Source organism: Lissotriton helveticus, chromosome 1_1 (assembly GCF_964261635.1).
Source record: "Lissotriton helveticus chromosome 1_1, aLisHel1.1, whole genome shotgun sequence".
Lineage (NCBI taxonomy): Eukaryota > Metazoa > Chordata > Amphibia > Caudata > Salamandridae > Lissotriton > Lissotriton helveticus.
The window spans coordinates 169,706,823-169,720,376 of NC_136057.1; the positions used below are offsets into that span (position 1 = coordinate 169,706,823).

The 13,554-nt window shown below is 39.3% G+C and overlaps 1 long non-coding RNA gene across 2 annotated transcripts; it reads left to right on the forward strand.

The window, feature by feature from the left end:
* The first annotated feature begins 6,304 nt into the window (after positions 1-6,304).
* Positions 6,305-12,262, forward strand: LOC144768419 (uncharacterized). 2 transcript variants are annotated; one of them, XR_013598541.1, is made up of 3 exons: positions 6,305-6,350; positions 6,986-7,096; positions 12,146-12,262. It is a non-coding gene; the product is annotated as an uncharacterized LOC144768419 (long non-coding RNA). The 2 variants fall into 2 exon arrangements; XR_013598542.1 differs by lacking the exon at positions 12,146-12,262 and adding an exon at positions 7,636-8,461.
* The last annotated feature ends 1,292 nt before the right edge of the window (positions 12,263-13,554 follow it).

The following is a 13,554-nucleotide window of genomic DNA, read 5'->3' on the forward strand; positions in this document are numbered from 1 at the left end:
GCAGCTTCACCGCACTCTAGCTCCTCCGTTCTTTCCGTCTCCACCTCAGTACTTCTCCACTCCTCGATAGGCTCTCTTCGCAACTCCTCTTCTCTTTGGGTGAACAAACACACCTGGTTCTGGCGTTCCTCTGTATAAGACGTCTCCGCCTCATCGTGTAGCCCCGCCCATTCCTCCGCTGTTTCAGAATTAAAGGGCCAGTGTATCTCCTCTGTCTCCTGCGTGCTGGCTCCGGTATTGATGTGCTGTGAAGGGTAGAAGAGGGGTGTTGAAGGTGGAAAAACGTCCTGTAATGTCCCTTGATCATGTACGGGGGTATCCCGTGCGTCTACTCTGTTACACATGTATAAATTTACCCCCCGAAGCAAGCCCATATGTTGTTGTCTTTGCTGGAGTACCGGAACTTAGGGTGGGTCAGAAAGAGTTGCATATAGAACTTAAAAATAAGATTGTCAATTGGCTGAACATTCATAGGCCATTGCAAGGGGAGGAATCTGGAGAAATTCTCCATGTGAGGAGGGCAAATTGGATTGGCAGTAGGAGGAAAGACATCGAAGGGAATTGCATCATAGCAAACTTTAGGAATCCAAACCTAGTGGAGTATATATTGGGTAATTATATCAGGAATGCTACGAGTACTATACGATCTATGCCACTAGGGTATTTCTATCCTAGAAAATCTGTCACATATCCTTCAAACCATGCACAGGAAAGAAAGGGCAGAGTAACAGATGGGTACTGGGCAAGGAAATATGAACACTGTGGCCTGCCCATATTAAATCAGGGCGGTGTACAGTGGACAAATAGATTTAGTCCCCTGCAGTCCCTGGACGAGAATGAATGACTACCCCAATTAGGTTACTATCACGAGGGGACGGACAGAAGGGTGTCCAGTAATTGTAGCGAACAAGAATTGCAGGGAAGCCAACAGGTGAAGGGGCTTGTTGAACTACCTTTAATGCAGGGTGGGGGAGAACAGGGGGTTATGCTAAAGAGTAGGGATAAACACAGCTTAAATGCGCAGGGTACTAATGCTGTGAATGTGCCAGGGGGAAGGGTGAACATAATGTCCTGGAATGTAGCAGGCCTAGCCGGAAAATTTGAAAATGTAGATTGGAGAAACCACCTACATGGTTTTCACATACTAGCTTTCAAGGAGACCTGGGCAGTCAACTCCTCTCCCTATCAAATAGAGGGCTACAAGTGTTTCTTCGTCCCAGCCCAAGAAATTAGAGCAGGAAGGGCTAAGGGAGGGTTAGCATTGTATGTTGACCTTAACCTAGAGGGAAGATGGACACTACAATCTTGGACATCACATACCCTTCAAGCAATAACATTCCAAGGGCAAGGGTTAAGGTTACAGTTATTTAACATCTATATCTCAGCACCCATAAATGGTAATAATGCCGTCCTGCAGGAATTAGATGGTCGTCTTACTCAAGAGGCTGAACAAAGGAAGGGGGGGGAGAACCAATTGTCATACTGATGGGAGATTTAAACTGCCACCTCTGTCCAAACCTAATCCCTGTAACTGCAGACTGGGCCGCTTGCCCAGCCAAGAATGGGCCACACTTTGAACATAGCAATGAGGGAATAACAATAACTAAATTATTAGACACGCACACGCTAACACACACGATTGACTTAATAGCCCCGGGCCCAGAGGGCACGCTCATCCCAACATTTAAAGGAAGAGGATGCTCCTCCATTATAGACTTTATTATGATATCCACCTTTGCTAAAGCTTGGATTTTAGACACCAGAACTGAATGGAGTATGTTCAGTGACCATAATCCCTTAGTTTTAGTTTTAGAATTAATATACAAGGGACGTTTGGAAAGGAACAAGCAAGTAGACAATAGTTTGAGGCCAACGGATCAGGGGAGGCGACTAAGGTGGGTGAAAATTAATGCCCAGGAATTTTATAATACACTACTGGAAAAAGGCAGAAAACACGTTGAAGATTGCTTAGACCCTTTAATAGAGGGAGCGGACCTAGTCGCGACATTCGGGTCATTGACTAAACTGGCCGACAAATTATTGGAAGCAAAAGGTCCTAGAAAAATTAGTACACAGCCAAGATGGTTTGATACTAATTGCTCTAGAGCATTAAGAAACTTAAAAGCAAGCCTTAAAGCCAACCCCAGGGACAGGGTAGAAGTGGCCAAATGTAGACAAATTTATAAAATAAAGGTAAAAGAGAGGAAGGCTACCCTACAAGCGGAAGTCTGGGCGGATCTAAGAGAGGCAGGAGAAAACAGGGATTTTACAGAATTCTGGAGGATCATCAACAGGCCCTGTTTCCAGGACAGTAGTGCCCCAGTTATTAGTACTAATATCCTCCCTGATCAATGGGTGACTCATTTTGAGGCTCTCTATAACCACTCTAAGGAGACATCCCAAAAAGGGGGTTGGGATGGCACAGAAGTTCGGAAATAGATCTCTCATTAAGAGAGATAACTAAGGCTATTCAAGGCCTGACACCGAACAAAGCTCCAGGGCCCGATGGTACCCCCCCAGATCTATACAGAAGTAACACGGATCTGTGGGCGCCAATTTTGACAAGGGTTTTAAATGCGGCTATTAAATCAGGTCTTCCCCGATCTTGGTCTACCGCATTAATTGTCCCTATCTTCAAGAAAGGGAGTAGGGATAATCCTAAATGCTATAGACCAATATCTCTAATGGATGTATCAGCTAAAATACTTGGTCGGGTGGTACTGAATCGACTTATTGCCTGGACAGAAGAGCACCACATTATAGCTGACACGCAGTATGGGTTCAGAATGGGCAAATCGACTAGTGACCAGTGTCTTAATTTGTATTTACTAGCCGCTAAGTACACTAAAGCAAGTAATGGCACTGTTTACATTGGCTTTATGGACCTGGCTGCGGCCTTTGATAATGTGAATAGGGACAAACTGTGGGCCATGATGATTGATTTGGGAATAGACCCGGGTCTCATAAATATTCTAAGAGAGTTGCACTGGAATACCACCGCTAGGGTCCGCTTCAGCGCGGAGGGGGGCGTACTGACCCATTTCCGTGCACTAGCGGAGTAAGGCAAGGGTGCATTCTCGCGCCCTTTTTGTTCTCGCTGTATATTAACGAGCTAGAGAGTACCCTTATCGCCCAGAATGTAAACTGCCCCAAAGTAGGAACGCGTCAAATCCCGGTACTTTTGTACGCGGATGACGCGGTCCTGCTTGCACAAACAGCACGGAGTCTACAATACCTCGTGGACGGATTTGTAAAGTTCATGGAAAATCTAGATTTGTCGGTGAACCTGAGCAAATCCTTCGTGATGGTGGCAGGTAAAAAGCCTTCCAAGAAATCTGTGTTTAAAATAGGGACTCACACACTGGATACGGTAAGCACTTTTCCCTATTTGGGCCTTTTATTTGATGGCGAGATCCAGTTTAATTCCCTGATTGAGGAACGTTGTACAAAGTTGGTTTCCGCAAATGGTGCCATATTAAATTTTGCTCGCAGGCTGGGCCGCTGGTTGCCAGAACAAGTAATGTGTCTATATGGCTCGATAAGTACAGCAAAGGCCTTGTATGGAGCTGAGGTTTGGGGCTTCAGGGATTCTAAAAAACTACAGCTAGGGGAAGATACATTTCTTCGTAAAATCCTAAAGATCTCTCAGTCTATCCCAGCTGAGATTGCACACAGGGAACTTGGGATCCCATACATTACAGAGCAGGTAAAGATGAGGCCAGTTATGGCATGGTTCAGAATTTGGGCCAACCCTGAGGCGGAATTAAGCAGGGAAATTGTTGTAGACTGTTTGCAAAGGGATAAGGGCCTTCAAATTCCTTGGCTGAAATATGTTAAAAGCACACTAGAGATCATAGACCAGGAAATCCTCTTTAGTAATCCGCGCTCAATTTCCACTACCTGTAAACCACAAATTAGAAAACTGATGTTGGAAAAATTCGAAACTATCAGAGCAGGCACGGAGTTCTCAAAGCTTTCAGTAGCGGCTCACTCTCTAGTCGACAATAGCAATAGGGAGGGCATGGAACCCTACTTGTGGCTGATGCATAATCAGCAGGATAGGTTTTTAATGTGTCGTTTTAGGCTCAATCTGTTACCTAATATTTTATCTTATCCATCTGGTTTTACTGTAACTATTGAGCAGAAGGGTGCCTGCGGCTGCGACAATAGGTCTCTGCAGGACACCCTTCATTTTGTACTTCTTTGTTCATTTTATCGGACGCCTCGCCGTAGTTTTCTGGTTGATATTCTAAGAGAGAAAAGATTTCGTCATGCTAAAACTGCACTACTCTTTTTACAAAGAGCAAATGATATGCGCACTTTATGCTCTGTGATAAGCTTTCTAAAAGTTGCAGTTAGGTTAAGGAATACAAGAGATTAAGCTATGATGTATTTATAATATTTTATCTCTTCATTTATGAAATGTATCAGCTTTGTATCTGGTTTTTTTTTATTTAAATAGAGTTCAGAAATATAATGTAATGAATTTTTATAACTTGAATTTTTATGATGGTTTAAATCATCGAAATAAAGATTTACCGAACTGAACTGACTGCTGTGAGAAAATGTCACTTGTAGTCATTGAAATGTCACTCATAATTATACTGAAAATGTACCTTTCATCACCCAATACAATGTACAAAGTCATCATGTATATAACATCCTTAGACGCAACTGGCATCTTTTACAATCAGCAAAGCTGCCCTTAGGGACCATCACTGTAAAACCCAAGGTGGTGTACCGGAGAGGCAAAACAATTAAAAACATGCTTTGTCCAAGCTACATCCAAAATGAAAAGAAAAAAGGTGGAATAGCATGGCTTTCTGAGAAACCGAATGGTTTCTATACATGCGGAAACTGTAACATGTGTGAACTTGGCATACACAGAAAGTTTAAATTTAAACATAACACTGAAAACGAATTTTCTATAAATTCATTTATCAACTGTAACACTACACATACGGTATATATCATTGTCTGTGCATGTGACAAAATATATGTGGGCAGTAGTATTAGGAACTTGAAAATCCGTATTCAGGAGCATGTGAGGGCCATAAAGAATAGAGATGATAAATATCCAGTGTCTGTGCACAGCCACGAAAATCACCCTGACCAACCAAATATCCATTTCTTTGGCATTGATCATGTAAAACCACCAACAAGAGGTGGTGATAAAACTAAAATGCTCAGACAGAGGGAAGCTGCATGGATTTGTCGGCTTCGTAGTATTTCTAAGGGACTTAACATTAATAATGAATTATATCATTTTCTTTGATAGTGTTTGTTTTTAAGAGAATAATTAAGAAAAGAAAGTTATTCTCCATGCCATCTGAAATGATTGAAACCCTTTGGCAAAATGATAAACAACTCATCTGCAAATTACTCTTCAGTGATGCAGAGTAGCAAAGGGTAGGAAACTATCTGATGTGACTAGCCTTAAAATAGTATAATCATCAAGGGCTACATTGTGTAAATGACCATAGAATAATCAAATCAGGATCGATAATAGTCATTTATATAAAAAAAACTTTGTTAATATCAACAAGAATCAAGTTTGTAATATGTAATATTGATAGCAAAGTCTAGTATTGAGGACTGGCTTACGAAATAATTTGAAATAGATGGTCTTATATATACAGACCATCCACTACGCTATATTAAGTGAAATAACGATTAGTCTGTATTGCCCATTCCAACATGGTGCCCGAAATGGGAATTCACACTTTACCATTGTCTTACTCGATTGAACAATGATAGTAGGATCTCGTAATGAATATTGACCTATGGAACAGTAAACATTATCTAGTCTAAAGGCATAAACAAGCTCCAAATGGTATACCAAGCGCAATAACCATTGCTTTATTTTCCCCGTTCCAAGATGGCGCCTAAAGTCGGAACTAACACTTCATCATTGCATCACTTGGTGTTTTAAGATCATAAACACTACGCTAACATTAGATCCTAATTGCGGACTCACACGCTGAGATTACTATAATACCAGCTTTATAAAAATATTATACCCCCCATCCAACTTTGAAAATATTTTGTAATAAAAAAATGTGTAACGTAAAATAATACACAGTTTTTAAACTACTATATATGGACTAAGTTCATGCAATAATTAAAATCTAGGAATTCGTAGAACTTGGCTCTAATTCCCTAATATCTAGGTAATCATTATACAGTTAAAGATGGCCGTCGCATTTACATGGTTCGCTGAGTTCTTTAGCCTAATTGTGAGCAGCTGAGTTCTATTTGCGGGCTATTTAAACTTGCCTTCCCCGGTCAGTGCTCGAACTATTAACTTGAGGCCGTGACCAAGGGAAGACGTAGACGCTGTGATGACTCAAGTAAGTAAATACTCTGAGGGGCCGCAAAACTTTAGTTGTTACGGAGTTTTTTTAATCTTTATGGACTTTGTTCTGATTACACTCTAAACAAGGGCGGATATTTCCTTCCCCTTATCTTTAATGCTGGCATTTTTTTTCCTACTTGAACGGCTGCTCAAGCGTATTGGGGATATGCATTCTCTGATTCAGGTGCATGACCTAATTAGAGAGCTCCCTTTCGTGCATTTAAAAACATTGGAATAACGATAACATGGCTTCACAAACCATTGCTTATATGCTATGTGTGAGCCAAACCCGTTTTCCTAAAACTTTATACTACCTTTCACCATGTATTACATTTGTTTTGCTTTTATTACATTTTAAATAAGGGCAGATATTTCCTTTTCCCGTATTTTCTATGCCAACTTATCTCACATATTTAGTTGGCTGTTCCAGCATATTAGCAAAACGTATCACTTACTGGTTAAGTGGCATGACTTGATTAGAGAGCTCCCTCTCCTTTAGTCCACTTAAGAATGTTTGAATAACAATAATATGGCCCCGTATACCTATTGCCCAGATGCAATGTATGAACACCTTTGTTTCAAAAAATCTTTAAACTAGCCCTTACCTCATGTATTATATATTTTTAACAGGGTGACTACATATATCACTGGAATAGGATGCAAATAATGACATCATTCTAATCACATATCTACCCACCTAAACCTCTTTGAGGAGAACTGACTAGTGTATTTTAAAATAAGGTATGTGATACATTTGACCCAACAAACTAGAGTTGCCCCATCAATAAATGTATAAAGTATTAAAAAAAGGTATGTTTAATCTTTTTCCACAATAGGCTATCTTTGCCATTTAATATTTGAAGAAGTGCTTCGAGATAAAGCCTTGGAATTACTAATCCATGACATACTCATTGATAATTTTCAGTAAGACATGATCATTGTTCATTTCTTATTATGACCAATCTGTGGATTGAGTTAAAAAAATCTCTTTTTTCCTTTTCTTAAGCATAAGTTCCTTGTCTTACTAAAATGTGAAATCCCTCAGAAAACTTATCAGCTTTGATATGATTACTTTTCATGCCCCTGCTTAAAATAGACTGTGTGGTTTTTTCCTTCTGTAAGAGAAGATGAATTATGAATCTTGTCAGTAGGCTAATCTTGTTTATGAACTGTGTAGCAGGCATATTATGCCTTTGTACTCATGATTTATGAAAAACCCTGTTTTTAATTGTAAAATAGCTTTGTATAATATGTATATTTTGTATATTTGTTTGTTGTAGCCCTGAAGAAGTCCTTCAGACGAAACGCGTTGGCTACTTGTATGTGAAGATTTTTTGGAATAAAAGCAAGAAAAGAAAACTCTATGGCCTACTGATATCATTAATTTGATCAATACTGTTACTGTATATTGTATGGTGTGCTGAACCACTGTGGTGTTTCATAATTCTATTGAAATTGTGAAAATGTCACTCATAGCAATCTGAAACCTTGGCAGCTATGTATATTTCCTCTGCCCAACTGTTGTAACTGTCTCTTGTGGTAATTTTTTGAAGTGTCATGGCACACGATATGAAACACTAAGAAGCAGGTAAGTATTAAATATAAGTATTTATTAAGGTAACAAGGCTCACACAGCTGGGAGGCAGTGCGGCTATAAATAACAGCTGGTGAGAAACAGAATGATGACACTCGAAGTGACGTGAGTTAAATAGTGAATGAACGTTCTAAGTGACATAAGTGAAAGGCAACCAATTATGTTCAGAACAACACAACTTGCTGAAACGCTCAAACCAGATATACAACACTTTTGTCATTGTAAAATTTGTCATTTATATTCATATTTTTGCTTATACAGTCTGTGCTTGAGATTGTGTGCCTTATGCCTGCGTCGTTTTGATTCTATGGCATGCTATTTTTATTTGCTCCATTCCTGTAACAGTTCTCTCATGTAATTGTTGTAACCTTCAATCTAATGTTGTAAGGGTTAGCATTCTAGCCTATCGGGGTTCTTACCCTTCCCCTTTCTCTCCTTCCCCGCTCATTGGTTATTGCTGGCCTACGTCATATACCTTGAGTCATTGTTTGTTCACGGGCCGCCATTCGAGCCCCAGCTGTTCATTGTACCGGTCCGCTACCTGCGGGTCTTTGATATTAATAAACTTACCATTTCAAATCAACTGGCGCAGTGTCCTAATTGGTGTGACACTTCAGATGGCGACGAGGACGGGATACGAAAAGAGTTGTACAAGGCCCGCCGGTGTTTTACAGAGGATCGTTTCTTCTCTTCAAATAAAGTTTTCATAAGGCAAGTTTTACAGATTGTCTTTTTCGGGGCAGATTATTCAACGCTAATTCAAATTTATTTTTTCATGTGAGGTGGAGTTGAGAAGTGAAACCGTGTTCCTTTGGCTAAAGACTCAGCGATCTTCTTAAAGTTAATTTCAGGCAAGGTACGATATTTCGAATTTTGCCAAAAGAAGTGTTCAAGCGCTAATTCAATCATTACTTTTTTCTATGTGCTGACGTGTGGTAAAGGCACGAGTTTGACAGCGTTTTCGAGGAAGCAGTTCGCATTTCTCCTCAGCTGTTAACTGTCACGTCGTTTTCAACGTCGGCCGCTGGAATCTTCAGCGCAGAGTCTCTCAGCCAGGCGTTTCTTTCAGCTGTAACTGACATCGTTCGATGTTTTTGCTGACGTCATTGCGTAGCCTACGATCCTGAGCGTGACTCCATTTTGTTTACAGGAATTTGGTAGTTTTCTCTCAGAACATCGTTTTTCATGAGAGGAACTTAATGTTACAAGATAAAACGATATTTTTTTTTTAGGTCAATATTGTTTTTTCTCATCAAAACAATTTAGTTTTAAAAACGGAACCAAGTATTTCATAGTACTTTCAAAGAAAGTATAATTGTAAAATATTTCTTTTTTCTCCTTGAATATTAAGTTTTAAAAATAGCGTTTTCTGTGAAGAAAGAGGTAGAAGGGAAAGTTGCTGAAATGTCTACAAATATAAGTGCTCCAGCTCCATTTTTAAATGATCCAGGGAAACCAAGCATGAGGTGGAAAAACTGGTTGAGGGCTTTTGAAAATTATTTGGTTGCAATAGATGGGAAGATGTATGATCCAGAAAGAAAGGTAGCAATTTTATTTGGATTATTGGGAGCTAATGGTCAAGAAATTTTTGATAGTTTGCCTGAGTACGAGCCACCCCCAGGACAGTTCATTCCATTAGATGAATACCAAGAGGCATTGAAACGTTTGGAAAGACAGTTTGGTGAGGAGCCAAATATAATGATTGGGCGTCATCATTTCACTATGCGTAAACAACAAGAAAATGAAACTGTTGAGGAGTATATTGGTGCATTGCGTGTTCTAGCAACCAAGTGCGAATATAATGACATGGTGGATGTATATATTAGGGATCAGTTTGTTTTTCACTGCCATGAAAAGAAAATACAAGAGAGGCTTTTGTCATGTAAAAATCCTCCTTTACAAGAGGCGATAGATATTGCCAAAGGGATCGAGAGATCTCTTCAGACATCAAAAGTCTTATCTGCTTCCTCAAATTCAAGGGCTGATGTATATGTTGTTAATGATTTAAAACAAAAGAACGTTGCTTATGAGAAAAGAAATAGAGATGGCAGGGGCACAGAGTCAAGTGTTATTATATGTTATAGATGTGGGTCAAAGAACCATAAAGCAGACTTTCAAGGATGCCCAGCACAGGGTAGGAAGTGTACAAAATGTATGAAAATTGGTCATTTCGCAACAAGTTGTAATAATTCCAGATCACAAAAATTCCAGAAGGTGAAAGTAAGTTATGTAAATGAATTTGAGGAAGACATGTGTGCCAATATTGTTCTGTCTATTGATGACCAAACTGGAAATATTAAGGGTCCATTAGGCATTGCACACATTGGAGAAGTAGAGGTAAAGATCATGGCGGATTCAGGATCTCCGATCACTATTATTTCTGATGTGAAATATGCAAAATATTGGCCTAATACAGACTTGTTAGCTACAGATATATTTGCCAAAGCATATGGAGAGTCTGACATTAATGCATTTGGGTATTTTTATGACTTGTTAAATATAAAAGGTAGAGTGATTTCCACCAAAATCTATGTGGCTGAAAAAGGAAAAGACATTGTAGGATGGAAGGATTTAGCTAAGCTAGGCATTATACTTAAACCAGGTGCAGATGACCCAATTGTGTAGGATGAAAACTTTGTACAAGCATCTATATCTTTGGTAAGTCCAGTTTTAAATGATGATATGGAAAATATTTTTAACAAGTATGAATCTTTGTTCGACAATAGAATTGGTTGTGTTAAAGGATTCGAACACGAAATTAAGCTGAAGAAAGGTGCAATACCGGTTAAACACAAGGTAAGGGCAGTTCCTTTATCAGTAAAATCTGAATTGCAAGAACTCTTAAACAGGCTAGTAGAGGAAGAAGTAATTGAGCCAACCAATTCTTCAGAATGGATTTCGGCTATTGTTTTAATTAAAAAGAGAAATGGCAAAATCCGTTTACGTGCAGATTTGAGGTCATTAAATAAAAATATTGTTGTTGATTCTTTCCCTCTGCCAAATATACAGGAGATTTTGGCAGCTACCAGTGGATCAAAATATTTTTCAATTATTGACCTCAAGTCTGCATACCATCAAGTGCAGTTGTCAGAAGCCTCAAAGGAGTTAACCACATTCATCACTCCTTTAGGGGCATTCAGATTTAAAAGACTTCCTTTTGGGCTGGCTTCTTCAGCCAGTGTATTCCAGAAATTGATGGAAGCTATTTTGAAAGGAGTTGACGGAGTACAAAAATTCCAAGATGACATTCTTATACATGCAAAAACAGTAGAAGAACATAATGAAATATTGGATACTGTTCTGAGTAAATTGTTTGATAGAGGGATGACTGTATCAAAAAACAAGTGCAAATTTTTAAAAAATGAGATTGAATATTTAGGCCATGTGTTAAGCTGCGAGGGTATCAGGCCCAAACTTGATTTAGTTAAAGCCATAACTGATGCCCCAAGGCCCTGTGATAAGGATGCTCTTAGATCGTTTCTCGGGCTTAGCGAATATTATTCGCGGTTCGTAGAGAATTACTCTGGTAAAGTCGAACCCCTACGAGTATTGTTGCGCAAAGGAGAGAAATATGTGTGGACAGAGGAACAAGATAAATCTTTTAAAATGATTAAAAATGCAATACTTAATGCGCCAACTTTGAAGCCGTACAATCCAGAAGGGCAAAATGTTGTAACTGTGGATGCGAGCTCTGTGGGTATCGAAGCCGTATTCACACAAAGCGTTGGCAATGAAAGTCATACAATTGCATTTATTTCTAGGAGGTTACAGGAATCTGAAAGACACTACAGCACCATAGAAAGAGAAGCATTGGCTTGTGTATGGGCGGTTGAGAAACTGAGAATGTATGTATGGGGCAAAAGTTTTGACTTAGTTACAGATCATAAGCCACTCACTTTTCTTATGGATGGTTGTGGTAGAGGGAACGGAAATTTTTTGTCTAGATTGATCAGGATACTGTCAAAATTACAAGAGTATAACTTCACTATCAAACATATTTCTGGAAAATGCAATGTGAGAGCCGATTGTCTATCACGCCTTCCACTTGAATGTGATGAGGAATATGATGACACTGAATGTGTAGTTTCTTTTGTAAACAGTAGCAGTCAATTTACCAGTATTTGTGAGGAATCTGATTGGGTTTCACAGCTTAATGATGACCCTGTATTAAGTAAAGTCAAATTGTTTATTTCCAGTAGCTGGCCCCCAGTAAGAAATTTGAGTACGGATCTGAGAACGTATGCACAAGTGGCAGATGATTTAAGCATCGAGGACGGTTTCATAATGAGAGGTGAACTCTTGGTACCCCCGCCTAAGGCAAGACGAATTCTCTTGCAAAAAGCTCACAAAACACACCTGGGATCTACTTTGACCAAGAAAGCCCTAAAACAATATTATTGGTGGCCAGGTTTGGACTCAGAAGTGAATTCATCTGTAGAATCGTGTGCCACCTGTTTGAATTCTGACAAACGTTGGAAGTCCAGAGTACAAGAGTTGCAGTTAGTGGAAATACCATCCTCCTCTTGGCAAAAAAATAGCCATAGATTTCTCTGGCCCTTTTCATGCTCTAGAAAGTTCCTGTAAGTTCTTAATGGTGTTTTGTGACTATTACAGCAAATGGGTCTATTTCAAGTTTGTTCCTAACATAGAATCTAAAAGTGTTATTCAATTTCTAGAACATCTTTTTACGATTGAAGGGTTACCCCAAATCTTAGTGTCAGATAATGGTAAGCAGCTGACATCGGAAATGATGACTACCTTTTTGAAGAAAAGTCAAATTACACAAGAAAAGACTCCATTGTACTCTCCCAGATCCAATTGGCAAGTGGAGCGTGTAAACAGGTTTATAAAAGATGGAATTCAAATGGCCCTGGCAAACAACTTATCTGTTGTAGAATTCACTCAAGAGAGGGTGGACATGTTTAACAGAACTGTCAATAACGTTACAAATGTTTCCCCTTTCTTTCTTATGAGAGGTAGACAAGCTGTCACAAGCATCTCACCCAGGCTGTCAGTGTGTCAAAAAGAAAAAAAATGACTTTACTGTGGTGGATGATGATAGCCTAAGAGTTCTATCTACAAGCAACAACTGAAATCCAAGAAATACTATGATGATACGCATAAAGCAGTTTACAAAGACATTGCAGTAGGAGATTGGGTGATAGTCAAAAAAACAGTTGTAAAACAGAAAGGAGACTCTAAGTACTTTAATCCCAGAGAAGTTGTGGAAGCAACAGGAAGTGCAATTTGTGTGTCAGATTTGGGGTGGAGAAGTAAAAGTGATGTAATCAAAAGTTTTCAGAAGAATTGTGTTTAGAAGATGCTTCCGCTAACACCCAAGAGTCAAATTCCCAAGGTTCTACTGCAAATGAACATAAGGAATGTTGTAGTTTGCAAAATGAGCAGGAGTTGTTATTTTCCCCTAAAACTGTAGAATCTCCTAGTACTAGTTCAGGAAGGGTGGTACAAATTCCCTGCAAGCTTAGAGATTTTATAATGTATAAGGAAGGGAGATGTTGTAACCTTCAATCTAATGTTGTAAGGGTTAGCGTTCTAGCCTATCGGGGTTCTTACCCTTCCCCTTCCTCTCCTTCCCCGCTCATTG